This window comes from Myodes glareolus, chromosome 9, assembly GCF_982192425.1.
Source record: "Myodes glareolus chromosome 9, mMyoGla1.1, whole genome shotgun sequence".
NCBI classification, from domain to species: domain Eukaryota; kingdom Metazoa; phylum Chordata; class Mammalia; order Rodentia; family Cricetidae; genus Myodes; species Myodes glareolus.
This window is the reverse complement of record NC_142034.1, coordinates 57,844,952-57,869,441: the sequence shown is the minus strand read 5'-3', so window position 1 is coordinate 57,869,441 and position 24,490 is coordinate 57,844,952. Positions and strand designations below refer to the sequence as shown.

Genomic DNA, 24,490 nt, shown 5'->3' with positions numbered 1-24,490 from the left:
TAGGCTCCGTAGGCCCCTCCAGTTGCCCCAGTCAGAAGTAATAACATTCACATTTGCCCAGAGACCCAGTCTTCACAGGCTGTTCTCTCATCCTGGGCGGTTACAGTAAGTTGGTTGCATTAGCTTTCAGAATTCTCAGGTTTAATATCAGCACTTCAGTAAGGAAGTTGAGAGCGAGGAGGAGAGCTGAGCTCTTACACGTAGAAGAGCTCCAGCCACACCCCTCCAGTCTGCCTTGATCAATGACAGTTTATAGCCATAGAATTATGTTTTGGGGTCAGTAATGGGCCAATAGTTTTAATTTCCCAGCACTATCCATCTAGTTCCCCGCCACTTAGCCGAAACCTCATGTTTGGTACAAGATTACATCTAGTAGCAAAGCTGACATACCATTTCAAGACACCACACTGTAATGACAAGTCCCTTAAACTCCTAAACTTGCATAGTCAACCACTAACATGTGACTCCAATTACAAGGTAAACAGTATTACTATGCTTTGATAAAATCTCTTAGTTCTTTCTGTCTGTGGATCGGAAGCTTCAGCACACATAAAACCTTAGCGGTTGAATTAGAAATTGTCTGACTGGCCTCCACCTCCAGAGTTTCTGAGTTAGTAAGTCTGCAGTCAAGAATTTGCACTTCCCACAAGTTCCAGAGATAGGCTGTGCTGCTGGTGCGGGACACACTTAGAGAGACACCACCTTAGAAGTTATGGCTACAACATCGAATTTAATGGAGAGAAACTCAAAGCAATTTCACTAAAATCAGGAACAAGACAAGGTTTTCCACTCCTTATCTACTTAATATAGAACTAGAAGACTTAGCTAGAGCAATAAGACAACTGAAGGGTATCAAGGGAATATAAATTGGGGAAGAAGAATTCAAAGTAACATTATTTACAGATGATATGATAGCATATATAAGTGACCCTAAATATTCCACTGGGGAGCTCCTAAATCTGATAAACACCTTCAGCAAAGTAGCTGAATACAAAATCAACTAACAAATAAATCAGTAACCCTTTTATAATAGCCTCGAATGATATAAAATACCTTGGAGTATATGTAACCAAGCAAGTGAAAGACCTGTATGATAATAACTTCAAGTCTTTGAAGAAAGAAATTGAAAAAGATATCAGAAGATGGAAAGATCTCCCATGCTCATGAATCAGTAGAATTAACATAGTAAAAATGACCAACATACCAAAAGCAATCTACAGATTCAAGGCTATCCCATTAAAAATTCCAACACAATTCTTCACAGATCTTGAAAGGACAATTTTTAACTTCATATGGGAAAAAACCCTCAGGATTATTAAAGCAGTCCTGAACATTAAAAGAACTGCTGGAGGTTCCTAATTTCCACTTGTACTATAAAGCCATCGTAATAAAAACAGCATGTTATTGGCATAAAATCAGACATGTTGATCATTGGAATTGAATTGAAGACCCAGACATAAATCACACACCCAGGGACACCTGATTTTTAATAAGGAAGCCATAAATACACACTGGAAAAGAAAAGGAAATATCTTCAACAAATGGTGCTGGTCAAACTGGATGTATGAGTGTGGAATAATGCAATCAGATCATACTTATCACCCTGCACAAAATAAAAGGCCAGGGGATGAAAAACCTCAACATAAAATCAGATACACAAAACCTGATAGACAAGACAGTGGGAAATAGGGTTGACTTCATTGACATAGGAGAAAACTTTCTGAATACAATACTGATAGCTTAGGAACTAAGATCAACAATTAATAAAAGGGACATCATGAAACTGAAAAGCTTCTGTAAGACAAAGGACACCATCATTTAGACAAAGTGGCAGCCTAGAGAATAGGAAAGGATTTTTATCATATCCACATCTGATAGAGGACTAATAGCCAAAATAGATAAAAAATTTAAGAAACTAAATATCACATACCAAATGATCAAATTAAAAATGGAGTACAGATCTGAATAGAATTCTCAAGATAAGAAATACTTAATGAAAAGTTCAATATCCTTAGCCACCGAGGAGATGCAAATCAAAACTACCTTGAGATTCTACTTTACACCTATCAGAATGGCTAAGATCAGTAACACAAGTGACAGCTCATGCTGTCAAGGATGTGGAGCAAGAGCACCTTTCCATTGCTGGTAGGAGTATACATTTGTACAGCTACTTTGGAAATCAATATGGCAGTTCCTCGTACACACACACACACACACACACACACACACACACACACACACACAAAGGATGGCCCATTCTCTCACAAGGGCATTTGCTTAACCATGTTCATTGAGGCTTTATTCACAGTCATCAAAAACTATAGACAACCTAGATGCTCCTCAACTGAAGAATAGATAAAGGATGGTATGTATTCACTTAGGAGTGGGTATTAGCTGTTAAGTAAATGAAAACCAAGCTATAATTCATACATTCAAATGTTAGGCATAGAGGAAGGGTCAAGAGGGGACAAATGGATCTCCCTGGAAAGGAGAAGTAGATTGGAGGTGGGTGGGGACAGGATCGAGAGGATCAGGTAGGGAGGGGGAAGAGAGATGGGTGGAGAGAGAGAATGCAGGGAGAGACAGCGGAAATGAGGAGCATTTGAGGAATGATATGGAAACCTAGTTTAGTGAAAACTTTCCTAAAATATACTAAGGTGATTTTAATGAAGTTTCCTAATAAAAGAGGATACAGAGTGTCAACTGGTCATCCTTTCCACTAAATGAGGCTTCCAGTAGTAGGACTGGGTTGCATTGGTGACCCAGTGGGTCCTATGGAAATCCCCAAAGAACCCAAGCTGTTGCTAAGGCAATGTGTTGCTCTCTGCAAACTAACAGTATGACCCCATTGCTGAGAACACTAACCGCACAACTCACTGAATACGGAGAAGTCGGGCTGGTGCCTCTATGGAGCCTTCAGCCTTATGTCTTTGGTGTGGGAAGGTACTCTGCAGGCTACCAAAAGAGAAACATAAATACCAGCCCAGCCACAAAACCTTTGACCTACAATCTGCCCTGCCTTCAAAATATGCTAGGACAATGGTGGAACAGAACTTGTGGGTGTGGCCAACTAGTGTCTGATTTGACTTAAAGGCAACTCAATGAGATGGAACCCATACCTGACATTGATAGGGTAACCAAGAATAAGAAACTAATTAGTCCAAAGACCTAGGGTAAAACTAAATACTACTGGTCTAAAAAAACATATCAATAAAATGACTATTAATGTTCTGCTGTATCAGAAATATATATATACACACACACACACACACACACACACACACACACACACACACACATTCCCCTGGCTGCAGAAGGGAGCAGATGCAGAGGTCCACAGCCAGACAATAGATGGAAAGAGAGTCTAAATGGGAGTTCTCTGTCAAATCCCTTCCCTCATAGCTCAGGGAACCCCACAGAAGGGGAGGCAGAAAGAATGTAAGTGCCAGAGGGAATGGAAGACACCCAGAGAACAAGGCCATCTGAATAAGACCACAGGAACTCACAGAGAGTGAAGCAGCAAGAACAGGGCCCACACTGGTGTCTTTATGGAACTTCTGAGTGTGAAAACAAGTGGGTCTCGGATTCCAGTGCCTGCTCTTGGGACTGCTGCCCTCATGTTGGGCTGCCCGGTTCAACCTCAATGCAGCAGTTATTCTATCTTATTACAGTCTTCTTTGTCATGTTTAGTTGTTCTCCCTTAGAAGCCTGTTCTTTTCAAATGAGAGACAGAAAGGAAGTGGTTCCAGAAGGGGGGGAGCTGGAAAGGAGCTAGGAGAAGTAGAGAGAGAGAGAGAGGAAAAGACTATCAGGACATGAGAAAAGATTCTAATTTGAGTAAAAAATAAAAAAAAACAACAACTTTTAAAAAAAGAAGTACTGGATTTATTTCTTTTAAAATTTTATTTTTGCATATGTGTGTGCGCATATGTATGAGAGTATTGTGGTGGGGGTTGTAGTATCTGTGCATGTGCTGGGAGTGCAGATGACTGTGGGGGGTCACACTTTTGTGCATGGAGGTCGGGGCGGGGCACTGGGTGTTTTCCTTTGTCCTCCTCTACTTTGTTCATCCATGAACCTTCAGCTCACAGTTTTTTTTAAACTAGGCTAGAAGCCAGCAAGCTCCAGCAATCCTTCTGCCCCTACTCACCACAGCATTGGGTTAAAAGAATGTGTGGAGCAATACCCTGTTTGTTACATGGGTGCTGGAACCCAAATTCTCTTCTTCAAGCCTGTGCATCAAGCATTCTTAATCAATGAGCCATTTCTCCCGATACTACATCATGTCAACTCTTTCCTTTATGGTGTGTGAGTATGAGTGTGAGTATGGTGGGTGTGTGTATGGTCACGCCTGTGCATGCATATGTGGGTGTATGTAGTGGCATTTCAGCTGTATTTTAATAAATAAAGACTGCCTGAAGATCTTAGAGTGTAACAGTCCCACTGATCAGTCTTACAGACCAGATTATGGAAACACACACCTTTAATCTCAGTAGCCACACTAGTTGCCATAGAAACCAGGCGATGCATGCCTTTAATCCCAGTGGTGTATGCCTTTAATCCCAGCCCTAGAAAGGAATACAAGATGGGGAAAGTCAGCTCTCAGGACAGTCTCATTTTGAGCTTCCTGGAGGCAGGATTGCCATTTCAGACTGAGGTCAAGGTAAGAGCCAGTGGCTGGCTGTTTTGCTTTTCAGATCTTCAGGTTGAACTCCAATTTCTCTCTCATAATTTTTATTAATCGTGCTTCACTTGGCACCCACGTGGTCTGTGGCCAAAGGTCTTTATTAATCATGCACCCACCTGGCATGTACATGTAGAGGCCAGAACAGGTGGTGGGTATTGCTCTTGCCTTTTTGACTGAATATCAGGGTCCCTCAGCCCTCAGTGAACTAGAAGTTAAGCTGGTGGTGGCAAAAAAAAAAAAAAAAAAACCCTTCCAGGATCTGTCTGTCTCCACACCCTCAAAGATGGAGATTCAGGTTTGTGCAGCTATGACAGTGTTTGGTGTGGCTACCAAGGATTCAAATTCATGTCCAAAGGCTCACAGAGTAGGTGCCCTTACCCACTGAGCCATTTCCCCAGCCCCAACACTATTTTTAAATGACGGTTGAGTGGTTTACCACGCAGCATAAGGACTGAAAAGGTGAGAAGTGACGTCATGTCCTTCCCTCCCTCATTTTTCTCTCAAAGGAGAATCTAGAGGTGATGGTGGCTGAGCAGATATGATCAAAACACATTGACTAATGCATTTGTGGCCAGCAAAAATTAAGTACAATACTACTCACAGTTTAGATCTTACATGTGATAATTACCAAGAAGTTTCTATATTAGAATTTTATTGGAGCATAGGCTGTCCTTCCTAACACAAATCAATTATATGATCACTTAGTATATGCAGTAATTCAAGATGGATAAGATCATTTGAAAGCAAAAAGTAATACACTGCATAAATATATGAAAATTTCAACAAATAAATAAAAAGTATTGTTAGGAAAGAAGAGTCTGCTGTGGAGAAGTTTGATGCTCACAGTAGTTTCCAACTGTTCCCATGGACACAGAAAGGACAGCATAGCCTTCTGGTCCAGGCAGAGCTTATCCCACTTGTTTGTGGTCTGTGTCTTGGAAGAAGGGGACACACCATAGTACTGACCCCAGGTCTTAATGTTTCAAATGGAGTCACTGTATACAGAAGGCAAACACTTGGTTGAGGATAGACTCATTCCTCAGAAGCATTTCCAAATGTGGGGCAGAGGCTCCTTTTCTCTAGCTGTATTGCAGCACAGACTGGAACCTCATTTCCATAGCACACCGGCTAGCCTCAGGCTTCTGGTAGACTTGGACCAGAACCACCAAGCAGCAGCAAAGAGTGAAGTCCATAGCAGAAGTGTTTTGGATTCAGAAGCCATCAACCACAACCCCATTTAAGCACTGCAGTCTTGTCTCCAAAGGCAAATGAAATGCCAGAAGGGAGACAAAGTAGTCTCACTCCAAATTATTTTATTGCAGTTTTGTAGGCAGGTTGTCTTTTGAATGTCCCTACATCTATGTCCTGAGGAAGCAGGGTGTGGGTGCATGTGTTTCAGAATGACTGAGACGGAAATGGAAGTGAGTATCTTGGCATTTGATGTCTGCTATTACAGCAAGATGGGGAATGCCGAAATGCTGTCCTATACCCAAGGATTAAGTTTGGTCTGCTATTTGTTAATGCCTGAACTATTTTATTAATACATTAGTTACAGGGATTGTCGAGAGTCCTGTTGAGAAACGTAGCTATTAGTTTTTCTTTGAAGAAATCCAGTTTCCAGTATAATCTGCCGTGAGGTGAAGGTCATAGTCCTGCCCTGGCTGGTCTCCTTGGTCCCAGTGACACTACTACTGACTAGCTGTCATCTTAACTAAGTTATCAGTCTGAGCCTTGACTTCCTCACCTATTCAAATCAGATACTAACAGCTCTCACCACAGGGGGCTGTGGTGTGGCATTGAGTAAATGAGTCAGTATATGTAAAGTATTTAGCGAGTGAACACAGAACATGCTACATAAGTGCTAGCCACTACTACTTATGACCAAATACTGTGATGTACTTTTTCTCTAGTTCTATGCAAATCTCTCATGCTAAAGGTATTTAAATTGGCTAAAATCCAATATTGAGACTTCTACCATAATTATCTACATATGGCACCAGGGTCCCTCTAGATCCACCCTAATGACTTTGATTAGAACCAATCACCAGTGACTGTTTACACACGGCATGACTGACAGGCTTTGGGAAGGACTGGGAATTCCAATCATCTTTCTGTAGGTAAGGACTGGTTTAAGCGAGTATGCCAGTCAGGACTGCATAAAACAAACCATTTTCCGTGTGCATTTGTATTACCTAACATACACCACAGAGAAGGGGAGCAAAAGGACAGGGGCCATTGATGACTTCAGTCAGTGCTGTGTGAGCTTCTGAGGCATTCAGCGGGTGAGCTCAGACCGAAGCATCATGATGAGGATTGAGATGTGGATGAGGCACTCCTACTCGAGAAGAGCACACAGTCAAGCGGGAAAGGCAAAATAGAAAATCAATCAGCACTGCGCAGTGCATTAAGAATGGCCAAAGACATTCCCTTAGAATGCAGAGGAGGGGCCTGGAGTCGTATGTCCTCTCTTAGCTCGCGAAGAAGGGTGTAAAGGTGAGAGGGGCAAACTGAAAGGCAAGTGGGAGCCAGCATGGCCACAGTGTGGATGAGGGCATTCCGAGTTCCATTGTGGATTAAAAAGCTCAGAGATACAGGATAACCCCGAAGAAACAGAAAGAGGCGGTGAGGAAAAGCATTCCTTCCTGGGGCGCTTGAAGGACTGAGGAGTATAAAATGGCAGGGAAGATGCAGGGGCCATGTGAGTGGAAGTTTACCTCATGCGTGCAGTGTGTCTATACATCCTAGACTATGCAATGGTAGGAGTGCACTGTGTAGATCGTCCCAGGAGAGAGAAACCAAGAAGCCATAACCAACAACTGAGAATTAATTTTCTGTGCAAAGGGAATAGAAGGGCTGTACAGGCTGCTGACGCCGCTGTTGGTTATCTATGGAAACAGGTTTCATCGACGCCTCTGTGACAATAATATGTACTGCCTAGCTGTCTGGAAAACGTATGCGCTGCCCAGCTGCCTGGAAAATAGGCTTTGGAGAGTAGGTGGCGGGGCTGTGGTTGGGCTGGGAGCTGAGCAATGAATGGGTCCCAGATCTAGCCTGGTGAAAAACAGCTCCCAGATTAGCGGCTCTTTTGGGGGGCTACACAACACAATACTACCATCTGGGGAAGTGTCTGTCTGACTCATGTCTGAGCCACACCTCTGGAACTGTTCTTTAGCTAGTATGGGTTGCAGCCCAGGAACAGGGAATTTTTCCGAGCTCCCTAGATGGCCTAACCTTCAGATGGGGTTGAAAACTCAAACTCTACACTTTTGCTACCTCACACTTGTTTGTGGCCCAGCAGCAAATTCAGAAGCAACATGAAATACTACATCCTTTTGGTTCAGAATCTGTCTGGTGTGTGCGCGTGTGCATGTGTGTGTCTGTGTGACATGCAGGAGTCCTTACCTAAGCTGGCATGTACAGAGGTCAGAGGTCAATATTGGGATGTCTGCCTCAGTTGCTTCTCCCCTGTTCCTCTTTCGAAACTGGGGTCTCTCACTGAATTTAGAGAGTGCCACTTCAGCTAGACTGGCTGGCCAACTAGCCTCCAGGACCGAACCGTTGCCACACTCCAGAACTGGGCTTCCGGATGCACGTGAGTACCAGGGATCCAAACTTGGGTACTCACACTTGCTCAGCAAGCACTTCACCCACCAAGCCACCATATCCTCAGCCCCCAGAAACTGTATTTTAACATCTTCAGCTGATCCAGATGTACATGGCCACTTGAAAGGTACTGAGCACGGTTGTGCATCAGAATCACCTGGGGAGCTTATTAAAGATGGATTCCCACTTTGTACTACAGCTTATGATCCAGGCAGTATGGCATAGGGCCTTTAAAGAGAGCATGTCTTCTAAGATGCCGATGGGTCTGAAATGCAGTTGTAACCCTATTCCGTTATCCTAGCTGGTGTGGTGGTGCATACTTGCCATCACAGCACTTGAGAGTCCCATGATCCTCTGGGTTACCTAATTGTTGCTGCTGTTGTCTTGCTCTTGCACAGTTAGTGTGACTGAGGGAAGGCAGAGGGCCCTCATGCAAAGGAAGTTCTACCTAAAGAAGGGCTTTTGTTGGAAAGATGTATGGCCCAAGGTAGCAGAAGAGAGGCTGGGACGCAGGTGAAGGGTCTAAACATGTTCCCCCATATCCATGTGTTGGATTCTCAACCTCAATGTAACAGGCCGACACTTAAAAGGCGGGGCTTTGGAATGGTGACTGCGTCATATGGGTCCTGCTGTCACAGATCACCTCAGGGTTATTGATTATTGAGTTATAATAGAAGAGGCTTCTATTTTAAAAGTAATCCCTCTCCCTCTTTCTCCCCATCCCCTCTTCCTGGCTTGTTTTCTCTATGACACATTGTGATAACCACCATGACATCAGGTTCTAGCAAGAAGACCCTTACTAAATGCCAGCAGATGCTAGCACCACATGGACTTCTTAACCTCCAAAACTGTGAGCTAGGATAAACCCCTTTGCTTAATAAGCTTACTGGTCTCAAGCATTTTGTTATCGCAATAGAAGGCGCACAATATGGGCCATTTCTTCACTATAAAATAACGCAAGTGGCCTTTTTTAGAAAAGAAAACAAACAGTCAAAGAGTTTGAATATCTTCGTGCTTTCTGTGTGGGGAGGTAGGAAGCAGAGGTCGTGTGCTTGGGCAGCCCTCCATGCTTATAAAAATGTCTAGCCAGCTCAGGAGTTCCCATGACTCATCCATCTCACTGACCTTCCCCATCTGGCCCACAACTGGCAGTAGGTTCCGGGTCCCGAAAAGTGAGAGGACAAATGAGAAGACAGCCAAACATGAATAGCCATGATAGCCACAGCCAGGAAGCATCTTTTCTTTTCTTCCCTTAAGAGGTTGCTGGGGCAGTTTGGTGTTGGGGCATACACAGACGGGAGCCCAGCACTGTCTCCCTCCTCATTCCATCCTTGCCCACATTTTCATTCTCTGACCCACAAATTCTTGCTAATAGACCTCCTACAGGGTCAAATGCATGCAATGAATGAATGAATGCATGGAGAAAATGTGTATTCCCCTTGCAATGAATCCTTTCATTCAAAAGGGCAATGGTGACAGCCTCAGTCTCACCTGGTTCTGGAACTACTACTGAGTTTGCCTTTCAACTCCCTGGACATTACATAATATTTTTTATTTTTTTACCTCTGGTAGGAAACCCACCCCTTTAATTAAGTACATAATTTCCTACGTGGTTCTCAGGTAGTACCTTAGTCCCTGTGTTCAGAAGTGGAAAAGCAGCCGGGAGAGCTCTCTGTGCCTGGGGTATGGCCTGGGAGGTGCAGGGCACACCCCCCTCTGCTCTCCATCCCCTGTGGTTTCCAGCCTCTCTGTTCCTGAGTGGCCCCAGGGAGACCTGCCTGGGACTCTGGGGCTGATTGACAGGAGACCTCTGGGAATACCATCCAACTCTTCCTTTTGTCTGCCTCCAATTACTGAGGGAGGGAGCAGATTTAGAACATATTTAGAAAATGTTTTCGGTGTTGGTTTTAAAAATCTCCTCTGTAATTAGGTACTCTGGGGGTAGTCAACCACGAAAAGCCACAACCACCGCTGTCAAGTTCCATAAAACAAAGGAGAAACCAATTAATCAAAATGAAGACGAGGCTGGCAGAGTATGAGCACCTGTCTCAATCACCCCACACCCACTCCCACCCACTGCCTACCCCACCCATGCCTATTCCCACTCATGCCTACTCCTACCCATGCCTCCCCCCACCCATACCCACGCCTACCCATGCCCATCCCACCCACACACTGACTCCCATACACGGAGCAGCCTTGGGAATCAGACCGGCCCCACTCAACTGGAGTGTGTCCAGGTCCTTTAACTTTTGTCCCACAAGCCCATCAATAATAAGGACAATAATCTCATTGTGCTCTGACTATGATAATTTCAAACCCCAGAAAGAAAGGAATCAACTAAATAGCGAAATTTCGTGAGGTGCCCTGGCTTTTACTGCTTGCAACACGGTGAGGTGATAGAGAATGTGAAGTCCTGCTTAGACTCCAGAGTCTTCACTGACTCCTTCCACACCAACAAGCCTTAGGAAGCCTTGGAAGCAACTGTTGCTCAGTACATCAAATCATTCCAGTGAGCTGGGCTCACTAGAGTAAGTCTCACTAACGGAGTGTGACATTGAGCACAGCTTCTCTTGTGGTCTTGGAGACTCCTCTCACTGTATCAACAGTGTGTGCTCTTGCAGGGATTATCCTGGGTGAAATTCCAAACTTCATGCCAGTGAGTTCTCACCCAATATTGCTTCTGAGGGAGTTGTTTCAAGGTATCAAGGTCAATAGAGAGGCAGAAGACCACGATCTTTCTAGGGTGTGCATTGACTGCCTCTTTGTCTGACCTTGGCCTGAAGGGAGAAGCCACACCTGTAACCTTCTGGTCAACACCGTTGCTTGCCACCTTGCTAAACCTGGTGGACTGTCCCTCACAGTTAATCCCGAGTCCACTCTATAGTGACCATGCTGTCTCTGCCTCTTCATTCTATCCCAGTGCACAGGTGGACACATTTCTTTGCATGCTTTAAATGTGCGGAAGGTTGATATGAGATGATTATCACATACATCATAAAAAAAGGAACACTGAAGAAGCATTTTCTATGCTGCTCTTCCCCAGGCCCCTCAACTAAGAAGACTGACATTTTAAGTGGTTTTAAGTGGCTCTAGCAACTTAATGCAAAGGGCCTAAGGCTGACAGGCTTAGAACACCTCCTATGAAGGGGGGAAAGAGGTGTGACCTTAGAGAGCAAAGGAGACAGGAGTTCTGAGGGCTAGATCTGTGCATATTTACCAGCATGTAGAATAGACTGGAATCAAAAGGGAGAGAAAGAAGCCTCATGACTGAACAGTTGATGTAACAAAGGAACAGGAGCTCTCAGACTCTAAAGGATATCAAGCAAGCCAGGAGTTATGGCTCTCTAGGGGAAGCTGATACAATGAGGGAGCCATGGTGTTTTAGTCATTTCACACATGGCTGAAGGAAGTAAGGGAAAATGGAAAGTCTTTCCATAAGACACTTGTAGAGCCAGGCGCCATGGCACCCAAAAGGCAAGGAAGTCCCTCCCCTGAGAAAGACTGAACCAAGGAAACTTCTTCACCCAGATTGTCAGACATGCACAATATCTGATCACAGAGATTTCAAAATTGCTAAGGACCAATTCGATAAGCTCCGGTTTCTTTTCTATTCTTTTATAGTGTGTGTGTGTGTGTGTGTGTGTGTGTGTGTGTGTGTGTACTCAGAGAAAATATATCTTTTGTTTTGGGGGATGTTTTTGGAATTATAGACTTGTAAGGGTATGAAGAGAAGGTCCTACAGGTCAGATATAGAGGCTGTCATGCATCGCTCAGTGATCGGAGACTTGAACTCTATACCATGACGTACGGTATTTAGTGCTTGGAAAAAGAGGGAGAATATTTTGTGCATAGGAGAAAGCAATCTGAAGATTTAAATTTCAGGTCACAATAAGCATCCTTGAGTTCACCATTAGAGACCACCATCCTCTCTTCCTGGAAGTGTGAAACCATCACAGTTCCCTGGAAGGCTGACTTTTACCTTCTCCTGAGGGGTCTGCAAGGTATATGACTGGTAGCCATTGATCAATGAGCAGGTGTGACATGGCATTTCACGGTGGATGTGTACATGAAGCAGTGTTTGGGTTTCTTCTTCCTCTACTGTATCAACACAGAGGCTGTTTGCTTCAGGCAACACATGGAACACAATTTCTGAGGCAACACATGGAACACAATTTCTGAGGCAACACATGGAACAAAATTGCTTCAAAGGCTTATCCAAATGTAGAGTAAAATGCATGCGGGGGGGGGGAACCTTTGCTAGTGTTTGCCCTCCAATTCTCTCTATTGATGAATCTCACCATAGGCAGTTTGATGCCTAGAGAACTTCACCACATAAACTCCAGTCCATGATGACTTATTCTGAGCTTTCCACTGAATATGCTGAAAGCTACTTCTGAGACAAGGCAAGTGTCAGGCCTTGGAAACAAATGTTAGATACAGAGGTCCAAGATAAGACCTGTATTGATTGTTTTTCTGTTTGTTTTGGTTTGGTTTGTTTTTTTGGAGTTTTGTTGATGTTGTTGTTTGTTTTGTTTTGCTCAATACTATTGCCCTAAGTCTGGTTTAATCAAAGGGGTGAGAGCCCCACCAAAACACCTGGCGTATGGATGCATACAAACCATTCAGTAAATTATAACCAACACTTTAAAGACTGGCATGCTAGTAGAACAACTGCTCCGGGCCCCAGATGTGGGAAATCCTTCAGAGGTTGAAAAGCATGGGAGAAAAAAATAAAGCCAAGACTTGTCTAGAGCAATAAAATAAGTAGAGTATGAACGTAATTAAAAATGTAGGAAAGCAAACATTTCTAGTTTTATGAATGTGGAAAGAACATGTGCACTCAGTAAATGGCACCCAAGAAAGGACTGAACCAAGGATAAACACAAGCAGAATGCCTGAGAAGTTGGAGAAGCTGACAAGCCTAGGTCACGGGCTGGGAGCCCTGCTATGTTTCCAAGCAGAAGTAAGACTTACAGAAAATGGAAGTCTGATTGAAGGAAGATTCATTTGCACTGGACTATGGGGAAGGGGAGAGCAGAGCGAGGGTAGGTAGGGATTCCAGGCAGGCAGATTAAACAAAATTACAAATGAGTTGTTGCATGCTTCTTTTTAGGGGATAGACAAATACATAAGAGCCCAAGGATATTTTGAAGGAGAATACATTCAGTGAGGATGAGGTAAGAAATGTGAATCAACAGAGTTGTGCAAAGTGATGTCATAACTTCAGCCTGGGGAATCAGAGGGGACTGTCAATGAGATTTAGTTTAAGACATCTGGTCTCTGAAGGGAGGAGTAGATCCACTGCATGAGCCCCTGTTTGAAGTGAAGCAGAAAATACAGGGAGAGCTCTCTCTTTCTATGCCCAATGACACTTCCTTGCTAACACGTTTTTATTCTGGAAAATGGTCAGGGCTCAGTGAGAGGGATTTGGGATGTCTGGCCTAGGAAGGATGGCATGCAAATGTCTTAGTGAAACTAACAGGCTTAAAGACAAAACAACAAGCCAAACTGCAAAATATGCCACAAAATTAAGGCATTAAAAAGATCAATAACCTACAAGAGCTGATGACTTAAGCTGTCATCAGACTTTTAAAAATATATACAAAGCAATGCAAGAGCAAGGAACAATGTTTGCAAAAATCAAAAGTATGGACCTAGAATTCTATTACTGAACCAACTTTCGTTCACATGCCAAGTCTATAGAGCAAGAGCTTAAGGTAGAAGAATATAGGGAATTCTATACCCATAAGTGCTTCTTAAGCAATGTGTTGGAAAATGAATTTTATCTAACAGACAAGTGGGAAAACTGCAGATGAAAAATAATAATTCCAAGTATATATTATATAGTGTGCATGTATATAAAGTCATATATAACTAAAATGGAAAGAAACAGAAGAGAATAAGAGTGAAGAGCTACTGTATGCATTTATGATGAAGTGAAATAATATGAGTAAAACTTGGAAGGAAACACTTGGGAGGTAGGAGACCTTAAGTTCTATGCAATCCTAAATACCTAATGTTAACAATAAATTGTACATAAAATGCACATATTAAATAAAAATCATCAAGAAACCATGATTCTTATAATTATTAACAAAATGTTTTTCCCTGATGGGTTCCCAGAATAATGATTTTCAACCTTCAAAAAGGTAGTCTTAATGTGCACATATGTTCATAGGACACTGAAAACGAAAGGAAGGCTCTTTTGTTTTGTGTAGCTTTGGAGCCTGTTCTGGAACTCACTCTGTAGACCAGATTGGCCTTGAACTCACAGAGAACTGCCTGCCTCTGCCTTTTGAGTGCTGGGTTTAAAGGCGTACACCACCACCACCCAGATGAAAGCAAGTCTTAATTCTTTTAGTTATGTAAATAGAATATTAATCTTAAACATGTAAAAAATGTAAAGCAAATATACATTGTACCATTGATGATGCAAAAACATAATGAAATGTCAATAATCACAACAGTAAGAAAACAATGTGGTATGATCAAGAGAAATTCCCTCCAGACCAGAAATGCAAGACAGAATCAGTGTTAGGAAACCCACTGTTGTATGTACTGTTTTGATAGAACTAAAGAAGAAAGCATGGTTATCTCCATAGATGTTGACAAAGCTTTCGAAAGAACTCAATGCACACTTTGTAATAATAGTTTTACAAGTCTTCATAAAATATGAGTGAGGGAGCCCTCTCTTCTACAGCTCCATGTTTGCTTATTATCCACCTGCCTCTCTAGCTATCCATCTATCTTATTCCCAAGGAGGGTGATTTAGGAACAGTCTAGGGGTATTCCCACCGACCAGAAACAAAGCAGCGCAGCCCCTCTGCACTGCTACTATTCAACACTGTGTTGGTGGCATTAAGCTTATGCTGGCAGACAAGCCAGATAAATTAGATAAAAAGAAACTGCCTCCTTATGCATAGGATATGATAGACTACCTAGAATGTCAATGATTAAAAAAAAAAAGATCCAACAATAAAAGGAATCACCGAGGGGACAGGATGTGCAGTGAGCAGAATCCGCATCCACACAAATGTAATGTCACAGAGTGCAATAGTGCCAGAACCCGATTTACAAACACAGTCAGAAATGCAGAAATCAACCTAATAACTTGTGAGCTTAGTTAGCGGCAGTTTCCTTAGTGGCATAGCTGAGTAAAATCTGTAGTTAGGTCCGTGCTTTCCACCAGTGTCAATTTTCTGATTTTGATAATTACACCGTGGTTTTAAAAGGAAGAATTGATGTTATGGGGTATTCACTTGAGTATTGGGGGCTAAGTAGTTATCATATCTGCAATTAATTTTTGAGAAAGCAGAGAAATTTTGTACACACTTAGAAAAATATATGTAATGCGTCTATGTATAAATTTGTAAATGTGTACTTATGTGTAAGGAGATAGAGACAGAAAAAGAAAGAATGATAAAGCAAATGTGATTAAATGTTAACATTTGGAAATTGGAGGAGACTATAGAAATCATGAGTACTATTTTTATAATTTTCATGTAAGTTGGAAAGTAGCTTTAAATAACAACATAAAAACTGACTATTAGCTATATAAACAATGATAGGATGGGTGGTTTTGTTTGCTTGTTTGTTTTTAAGTATGTATGAGTGTTTATCTGTATACATGTACACAGTGTGTGTGCCTGGTGCCCACGGAGGCCAGAAGAGGGCATTAAGAAACAGGAATTAAGGATGGCTGTGAGTCACCATACAGGTTCCGGAAATTGAACACAGGTCCTCTTGACCACTGAGTAATTCCTCTGACTCCAAACAGGATTAGGTTGCATGTCAAGATATAGAGGTTCCACATTCAAGAGGGAATAGATACTGTCACTGTGGCAACGGTGTCTACAGTGCAAGGATGTACCTGCCAATGGCCTTTCTCAATGTTGAACTTCCTACCCTCCAGAATGTGAGTAGAAAAAAGTAATTTATTCATAAATTACTCATCTGGTAATATTATATCTAGCAATATAGAATGATTAAAGACAATGGACAAAAAGATTAAGAAAAGGAAATCCAAGTAGAGTTCTGAGCAATGATTTATAGGTACAGTAAGACCATTATAGACTTGAGGAACAGCCTACAGAAAGGTCATAGGAATGATGCCCATCAGGGAAGTCCGAGTGTTGGCCAGAATATGGTTACCAAGGAGGAGCGTTGAGCAGTAAGCTAGGCAGTGTAGGGCCTTTAGTTTTTGGTCTTGAGTCATGCCAACAAATGAATATGGTAAGAAAGGAAGAGAAGGTGCATAACATATTGTCATTTAAGAGATTTTTAACTCAGTCAGCATTTTTATGATGGATGAATGCTGTTCCAGGTTTCTAACAGACAGCCTTCGAGGGTATATAAAATAATCCGTCACAACAGATGTGAGCTTGAGACTAAGTAGGTAAGATGTGGTAAGTCACATTAAATCAGGGTAGAGGAAGATCATTCCGGTTGCATTGAACAGCATAGAATATGTGGGGGTGTGTTTTTAAAAAGAGGTTTTTGCAAGTTATCTGGACAGGAAGCAAGAGAAATGTAGGTTGTCATGATGCCTAAGAAGGGGCAAATGTGCCTAAAGGGCAAGAGAAGGGAGCAGAATGGGGACAGCTTAGACCATGAAAGCAACAACTGTGACAAGGCTTATGAGCGGTGTCCAGGGCTTTGTTTGAGTGATCAAGCTGCTAGCGGAATGGTGATACCAGGGAGCCAAAAAAAAAACACTGCATAGTTACAGACTTTGGCTTTTTTAAGGACAAAAGGGTCTCTTCAATGGGGTCTCCTGAAGATGAGGATGAGGCATCCTGTCTAGACAAAATGCTCAAAAAACAGAATTGGGGCTGAGGAGTAAAGACTAAAGCCTCCCCAGAGCCAGTCTACTCACAAAGTGAACAGGAGAAGATGCTCCTTTGACCGACTGCCGTCGTCTGTCCCTGCTCAAGGCTGCCAAAGACCCCGTGTCCCTTAGTTCTAGGCATCTGGGTCTTTCTCCTTGGAGCCTGACTATCTGAAGTCCGAGACATCCCTGACCCAGAGGCTCACATGTTTGGCTCCCTATTCTTTCCTCACCGTGGGACAGCTGCCTTCATCAGCAGGACCCTCTGTAGGATCCTCCTTCCATCCCTGATCTGCAGAGCTGGCTCTTGCACCATGGCCCTGCATGTTAACACTGAATGGATTCCAGGCATCTGTGTTCAATTGCTCTTAGTGAAAAACCAGAAAACCATTATGCTCCCCCAGAATTACTCCCCCAGGGCAAGAGAACAAATGATTCACTGGGAAGCAACCGAGAGCACAAGCGCCGACATTTATCCGATTCAGGACTGAATACTTCATAAGCTCGGGGCCCTGCGAGGCCAGACTGCACGTTTAAGAACACTTGGCAGAAGGACCTTGCAGGCTGAGGTACAAACTTCTGTTATTAACCCCTGGGGGGCCACCTTTCTCTGTCACTGTGCTTCCAAGAATAAGGGTTTCTCATCACTGCTCCCCTGAGTTGGAAAACAGGCCACTCTGAGAGTATACGGGGTGTTCTAACTCTCAGATCACCTCTGAGGTAAAACTCCCTGCTTCATCCGATGCAGCATCTTTATGTTCAGTAGATGCCTTATCAGCATGACCACAGAATACACAAGAAGAAGGAGCCTCACAAATCTCTTATTAGTAGGAGGAAACTGAGACCTGGCATGATGGAATATTTTCAATAGAGACCATAGCTGAGTCTCCATGGAACACCAATCCATGAGCTCAGTCAGCTCCTTCTAGTTCTGCTGTCTGGGCTACTATAGGATGTAGGATCCTACTACTGTAGGATGAGTGAGTGGGGACATCTCCAGGAAGGAGCAAGGCTGAGGGGTGGCATGTCACTGCTATGCCCATCGTTGCCCAGGGAGGAGTCAAAGGAGACTGACAATAGAGGTCTTTGTAACGAATGCTTCCCAATTTTGTTCCAGAGGAGAAAGGAAGAGGCGGATGTGGGTAGTGCTATACAGAATATTTTAAATTAAATACGGTTCTTAACTGATACATAAAAATACAAAAACTAGAGATATTAATGGGGTGATATAAGATATGCTGACACCTCTTTACAAGGTGTAATGGTCACATTATGGTAATATCATCAATACCATTAAGTGTTTATGATATAAAACGTTTGAATTCCCTTTCTTCAGTTCATTAAAGAGGGATCACAATATTGTTACCTAGAGTCACGCTGCCATACTAAAGCACACAAGAACATCCTAGTGCCATCCAGCTGTGCTTTGGCACCGACTCATCACCTTTCCCCATCTCTCCTCCATCTCTAGTCTTTGTTGCTTTCAGTTGAATTTTTAGCGCAACCTATACTTTGTGCCTGGGATGATTTGGAACGCTCCCTCCAACTTACCTCTCTAGCTCCAATTCCTGTGTCCTCCCCGCATGCATCCCGTGCTCTGGCTGCTTCGCTGCCCTGCCCCTACAGCATCCAGCACTCTGACCACACTGTCCTTTCCACATCTGTATCCCTGTGGATGCTCCTTTACCAGAAATGCGTTCTCCAGCCAACTCTCAGCTAGCCCCTATTTCCTCACCCACAGAGACAGTCTCAGCTCACTACCCTACAGAAGACCACTTGGGACATCTCTGGCAGTGGCCATGTTTTCTCTCTTTAACTGCCCTGTTTTTCTTTTGGGGATCTACTGTTCAGAACGTTCTACTTACTTTCCAAGTAGTATATTGCTCAACTTCTTGAATGATGATAGTGTTTTGCTCATCTTCTTCAACTTACATATTAACAAGAATGAAACAGGCAAGCACTCACGCCTCGGTTGCCATTTTTCAATGGATAAGGCATTGCAATCCTAAGAAATGTCTTTGTATCACTCATCCAACCTCAAATATTCCTCATTCTTCAGTTGTCTTCCTTCCTGGCCAGGGAAGCTGGCTTCTGATGTGCTTGATATGACAGACAAATCTTAGACATGGCAGTGACCTTCAGATCACTCAGGAGAATTTACCCAGGACTTTAAAAGGGAAATTGTATCAGCATTGCTCAGATATTCCTGTGTATGAAAATGATCTGCGATCTTCTTAAAATGATGTTTCTGTGTCAGCTTGTACTGGGGCATAAGAGCCTGGATTTCTTACTAGCTCTAGTGCTGCCCTACTGAGTACACTTGGGTTGTTCTACAGTCCCCTGAGAGGGCAGTGATAGGAACGCTGGCCGTGAGTCCTTAGTGTGGTAGTGCATGGGTTTCTCCTTCTGTCTTCATATAGCAACCCTGAGAAATGGGTGGCATAATGATATTATCTTACCAATAGATGCCACTGAGATCCAGGCCACACAGAGGTAGTGGAGACAGGGTTAAGCATGTATTCCTCTAGTGACAGTCTTCTTTCTGTCATTTTTTAAATTTCCAATCATTGAATGAGAGACGTTTATAACAGTATTTAGAGGGAATTATGGCTGAGCCTGAGGCCATAACTCTAGGCAGAAAGGTCGAAAATTTACTTATTCCTCCATGCTAATGACTTGCATAGAATCCAAGATTCAGCATAACATGGTTGTGATTAATACAGTATAGAAAGGCTATCTTCTAAATTCTTGATATAGTCCATAACTTGACTGTTGTGACATGGCAGAGGACAAAAGAGGTTAATGCCAAGAGTGGCTTGTGGGCAGGGAGAGTTCCAACTTAGATGACCAGTCAGCCACACCAAGATCAGCTAGGCAGACAAGACACTGGTACAAACTTACTCGAAACCTAGGCCCATGGAAAATGAAAGCATACACATAGTACTAGCAAGGAATCAGAAAGCAGATGGCTAGCAGCCTAACTGGTTGGGCACGCCAACCTCCAGAAGAACCTAGTGGTCTTTTCTCTCCCAAAGAGGCTCTGAGAATAGCACTGGACTCAAAGGTGTAACAGGCTTTGTGTAAGCCTCCCTCCTGCCTGTTAGGAAGCAGTTAGAATGGTAGATATTGCAGAATAAGGAATGAATTCTTCACTCCAAAGTTGCCACAGCCTTCTCTCATGCCCTACTACTAGAGACCATGGGGGAATCTAGTGGTACCCAAGTTTTCTGCTTTTAAAGAGGACGTCTGTATTGAGAGGGATGAACTGGCATTTACTAAAGCAGGGACCCTTTGCAGCACACCCTGATGCTGAGCCTTTGTCTTCCACTACCTCTCCTTTCCAGCAGAATATTCTACAAGCCTGGTATAGTTAGTTACATAGGCCAATGATGGCGGGTCTACAAGTAAGCATTACCCAGGGACATGTGTGTCCCAGGACTCAGAATGTAGTTTAAGTTTCAAACAACACCATTAATCAAGGCAGGGAGTGACAAAGTGCAGCTTACATGTCACACGAATATATAAGGCAGTGTGCCATTTCAACCCAATCCTTTCTCAGAATGACTTGAACCCAAGAGGAATGACATCCATTTCCTTGGCCAGCTTTTAGCCTGACTTCCTCACTAGAAAGTGACCTGTTTCCTCATGTAGGTGCCATGAAGACAAACAGGTTCTGCTAGCCCACAAGGGGTCATTGAGTGGTTCAGGAAATGCATGTAGGATGTTATGATCCTCATATTGTCTTCCATGGTTGAACTGTTGCTGGTACTACTCTAGGTAGGGGCAGAGTTCTGTACCAGTTGGAGGTGAGTGACAGTACCCTTTGAGGTTCCTAGAGGGTAGTAGTGTTCTTGTCAATAAACCAAGATCACATGGAGAGCTCCAATGATCGCTGTTCAACAAAATGGAAGAACTTGCAAACAGAAGACCCCAACAGAGACTCTCAAAGATATTGTGGTGGGTTTTATTCATCTGATATATTTTGGGTTTATTTAAAAAGCAGGCATGTAGGATGTCAAAAGATGGGATTCACTGGCACACAGCAGTCTCAATTAGCTCTGGTCCATCCTTGATTGTAATACATCAGCTTTAACAAGTAGATATCATGTGAGGTTGACTCAAGGATTATAAAACAGCATCAGATGGTTGGCATGTGTTTTCTTAACCACAGGACTTAGGGATGACCCTGTGTGCTGTCTAGGAACATGTGAAATAGATTGGAATAGATCTGGACACTCCAGACTAATGACTGATTCTTGGTATTCAGTCATTGCTCAACAGTGAATAAGATTGGACTATATAAGGAAGTTGCCCCATGTGTACAGAACAGACAGCAATGAGTGCCTTAGAGTCGTGGTGCTTTGGGCTGTGAATACAAGAGTTCCCCCTGCTCTGCTTCTATGGACCCATACATCCCTCCTTCATAGAAAAGTACAGTATAGAGTGTTCCTAGGTAGTATCAGCTTCACACAGGCCATTTTCAGGCAAGCTGGTGGCGCCTTCTCTCTTTCTTACTGTTCATCCTGCCTCACTGTTGCCATGGAGACTAGGACGCCTTCTGAGCTTTGTGCTTTATCTGGAGTCCAGTCTTCAAATACCTTAGCACAGTTCAACCCACTCACTCCCCTGGCTTCTGAGACTGTGAACGTATCGAAGCTGGATTCTTTCAGTCAGATGGCCCAGAAGTCTTCTTACCACCATCGACTGGTGATCGGAAGGCTCATGTTCAAATTCTAATGGGTGAACGGCAGTCTAGGTTTCCCTGGAGGCCCACGCATGCACATCTCATTATTGATAGACAAGAATATCTGATTTCAATCCTCACAGAAAACAGAACCTCCCCAGCATTAGACCACTGCATAGGTGAAACACGTCAGCCTGGCCACAGAGTGGTGTGGGTCAAACCAGGAGGTGGGCCTGGCGAAGGGTGGCAAGAAGACAACGGTGAGCTCAGATTCAGGAAGGGGTGCTGAGTGGAGCAGGCTCAATTGATGCCGTGACTGTGTGTGGAAGGGGGTCTCTGGAAGCAGCCTTAACTTCTCTCCTCCTTCCAGCCAGCCAAGAGCACAGATGACAAGAGCCCTGGTCATCATCCAAAGCTATGGATAGATATAGATAGAGAACAGCATGTCTCTGTATTCTTCCTCCCTAAAATCAACACAGCAAATGCTGGCTTCCTGGGCACTGTTTCCCATCAGGCTGCCTTTGCTCCCTTTCCAAATGTCCCTCCTGTACTACAGAATCCCTTTCCCATCTCACTGACCATCTAGTCTCCTTCCCTCTTCTTCTTGGTATGTCATTTTTCCAGAATCATCCCTGGCTAAAATCTACGCCTTTGATGAATTTTAAAGCTGTATCCTGGCTTTATTCCCTTCTCAGGGACTCAGAGATAAATCAGGTGTTACTTGTACAATCTCTAGAATTTCCATAGCCCTACCCCGGCTCTTGCTCAGATCTGGGACTTAAACTGCCAAAAGACACACTGTCACTTCCTTTTCCGCTGAGATCACCAGCTTAGCATCAGGGCTATGGGCTCCGCGGCAGAAACCTCCATTAGCTTTCTTAGCACTTGCTCCCTTCTTTTGTTTCCTGCCATAGACCCCATGATGTGTCTTGCTAGACATCAAGATTGATCATAACCAACCCCTTCTCCAGCAAGTATTATTTAGAGAAAATGATCTACTCAGGAACTCCCAGTGAGATCTAGAAGTATTTTTACTGGGCCAAACCTCTGGCATTCCCCCTAAGTCTCTATCCCCCAGAGAACTCGGAAGCCATCCCAGTACCTTCTACAGCCTTGTAGCTCTTCTGCCCTGCTTCCCCTTGCTGGGGGACAGGTCTCTGTTCACCTTACCTCAGGACCCATGCCTGGCAAGAGTAGCTTCCTCCTAAAGTACTCTCCAGACTTGTCTCTGCTGCACTTCTACTTACTGTGAAGACTTGACTTTGCTTCCCCAGTGCAAAGAGAAGAACATAAGGGTGCACTGTATTTTGCCTCCTATTTGCCTCCTGTTCAACAGAGAGTTCACTACTTGATATTATGGCTTGAACCACCTTGAAAGGGTTGGCGTAAGGGTGGGAAACCATAGTTGAGAAGTCTTGATAAGTTGTTGGATTCTGTGTAAATAACAGATTCATCGCTCTACTCCTTGAGGTATGTGTAATAGAAAGCCAACCTTTAAAATGGTCTCCGAATATCCTGGCCCTCCTGACAATTCTTGTTTCTGGATAGTCATCTCCTCTCCTGAAGAGAACTGACATTTATACACTATAAGCCCTTATGAAAATGGTGGTGTGTATAACCAATACAGTTGGTCATAAAAGATATTGGAACTTATGTCTTTTTTCTTTTGTGATTCAACCACTGTCGGGATACCCAGTCAACACATCATGAAATCACTCAAGCAGACCACAGAGACAGGGTTATGGGAGGGCTGAAGGCCTCCTGCCAAAATAGCACCATGTAAGTATGACGTCTTGGAATTAATATTTGCCAGTGCCCGTCAATACATTACATGACCCAGCCCTGCCTAACTTGGTAGCTGAAGACTCACAAGAGACTCCCTAATTCAGGAGCTCTGAAATCCCCAACTCACAGAAACCATGCTTCATAATAAATGTTTATTTTACTTTAAAGTGTTGAGTTTAAAGCCTTCTGTTTCACGGCAATAGGTATTTACCACTAAGTGGATATGTAGGGGTTGGTAACTCCAGGTTGGCGTAGGTACAAGTGTCTCTATGATTGTTCTTTTCCGTGTTTAACTGTGAGGCCCATTCCCCCATCCGTAACATCTGGTTTCATTTTGATTCTGCAACTCTTAATAGCCACAAATGCCAACCTGTATCCTCAATAAACTTTATTTAGACACAAAGAGACAACAGAAAATACATACACAGATACAGTTATCGTTTTCTCTATAGGATAAACACACATCACAGGGAATTTAAAAAGTAGGAGCATTGAACGTAAGAAGATAATGCAAAGTCCTTGTTCACTCACACTTGAGACAGACACATATTTCAGAGAAAGACAGAAATGGAGCATCCCAACTACAGGGTTCACATTTGGTCGGTAACAGCACACAGGTGTTGGGAAGGTAATCTAAGGAGTCAGGGATCCGGAGACAGAATGCTCACAACACTAGTAGGACTATTTAAACAAAAGACAGAATTGGGGAGGATTCCATACCCCTGCGCAGATGCTCTGCAAGCTGCCAGCTAGGTCGTAAAGCAGCTTGGCAGAAATGCTAGCTTAGCTTTCATCTTGCAGCTTGAAGGTCTGAACAACCTCTACCTTTGTGCCCACATCACAGAGTTTTACAGAGACACACCGAGGATGCCGGAACTGTCCACATACACGCTGGCTTAGA

At 43.4% G+C, this 24,490-nt stretch overlaps 1 protein-coding gene across 4 annotated transcripts in view; it reads right to left on the bottom strand.

The window, feature by feature from the left end:
* Shisa6 (shisa family member 6) overlaps positions 1-24,490 on the bottom strand; it is a 304,390-nt gene that overhangs the window by 149,953 nt on the left and 129,947 nt on the right. The gene's annotated exons all lie outside the window — the stretch shown is intronic.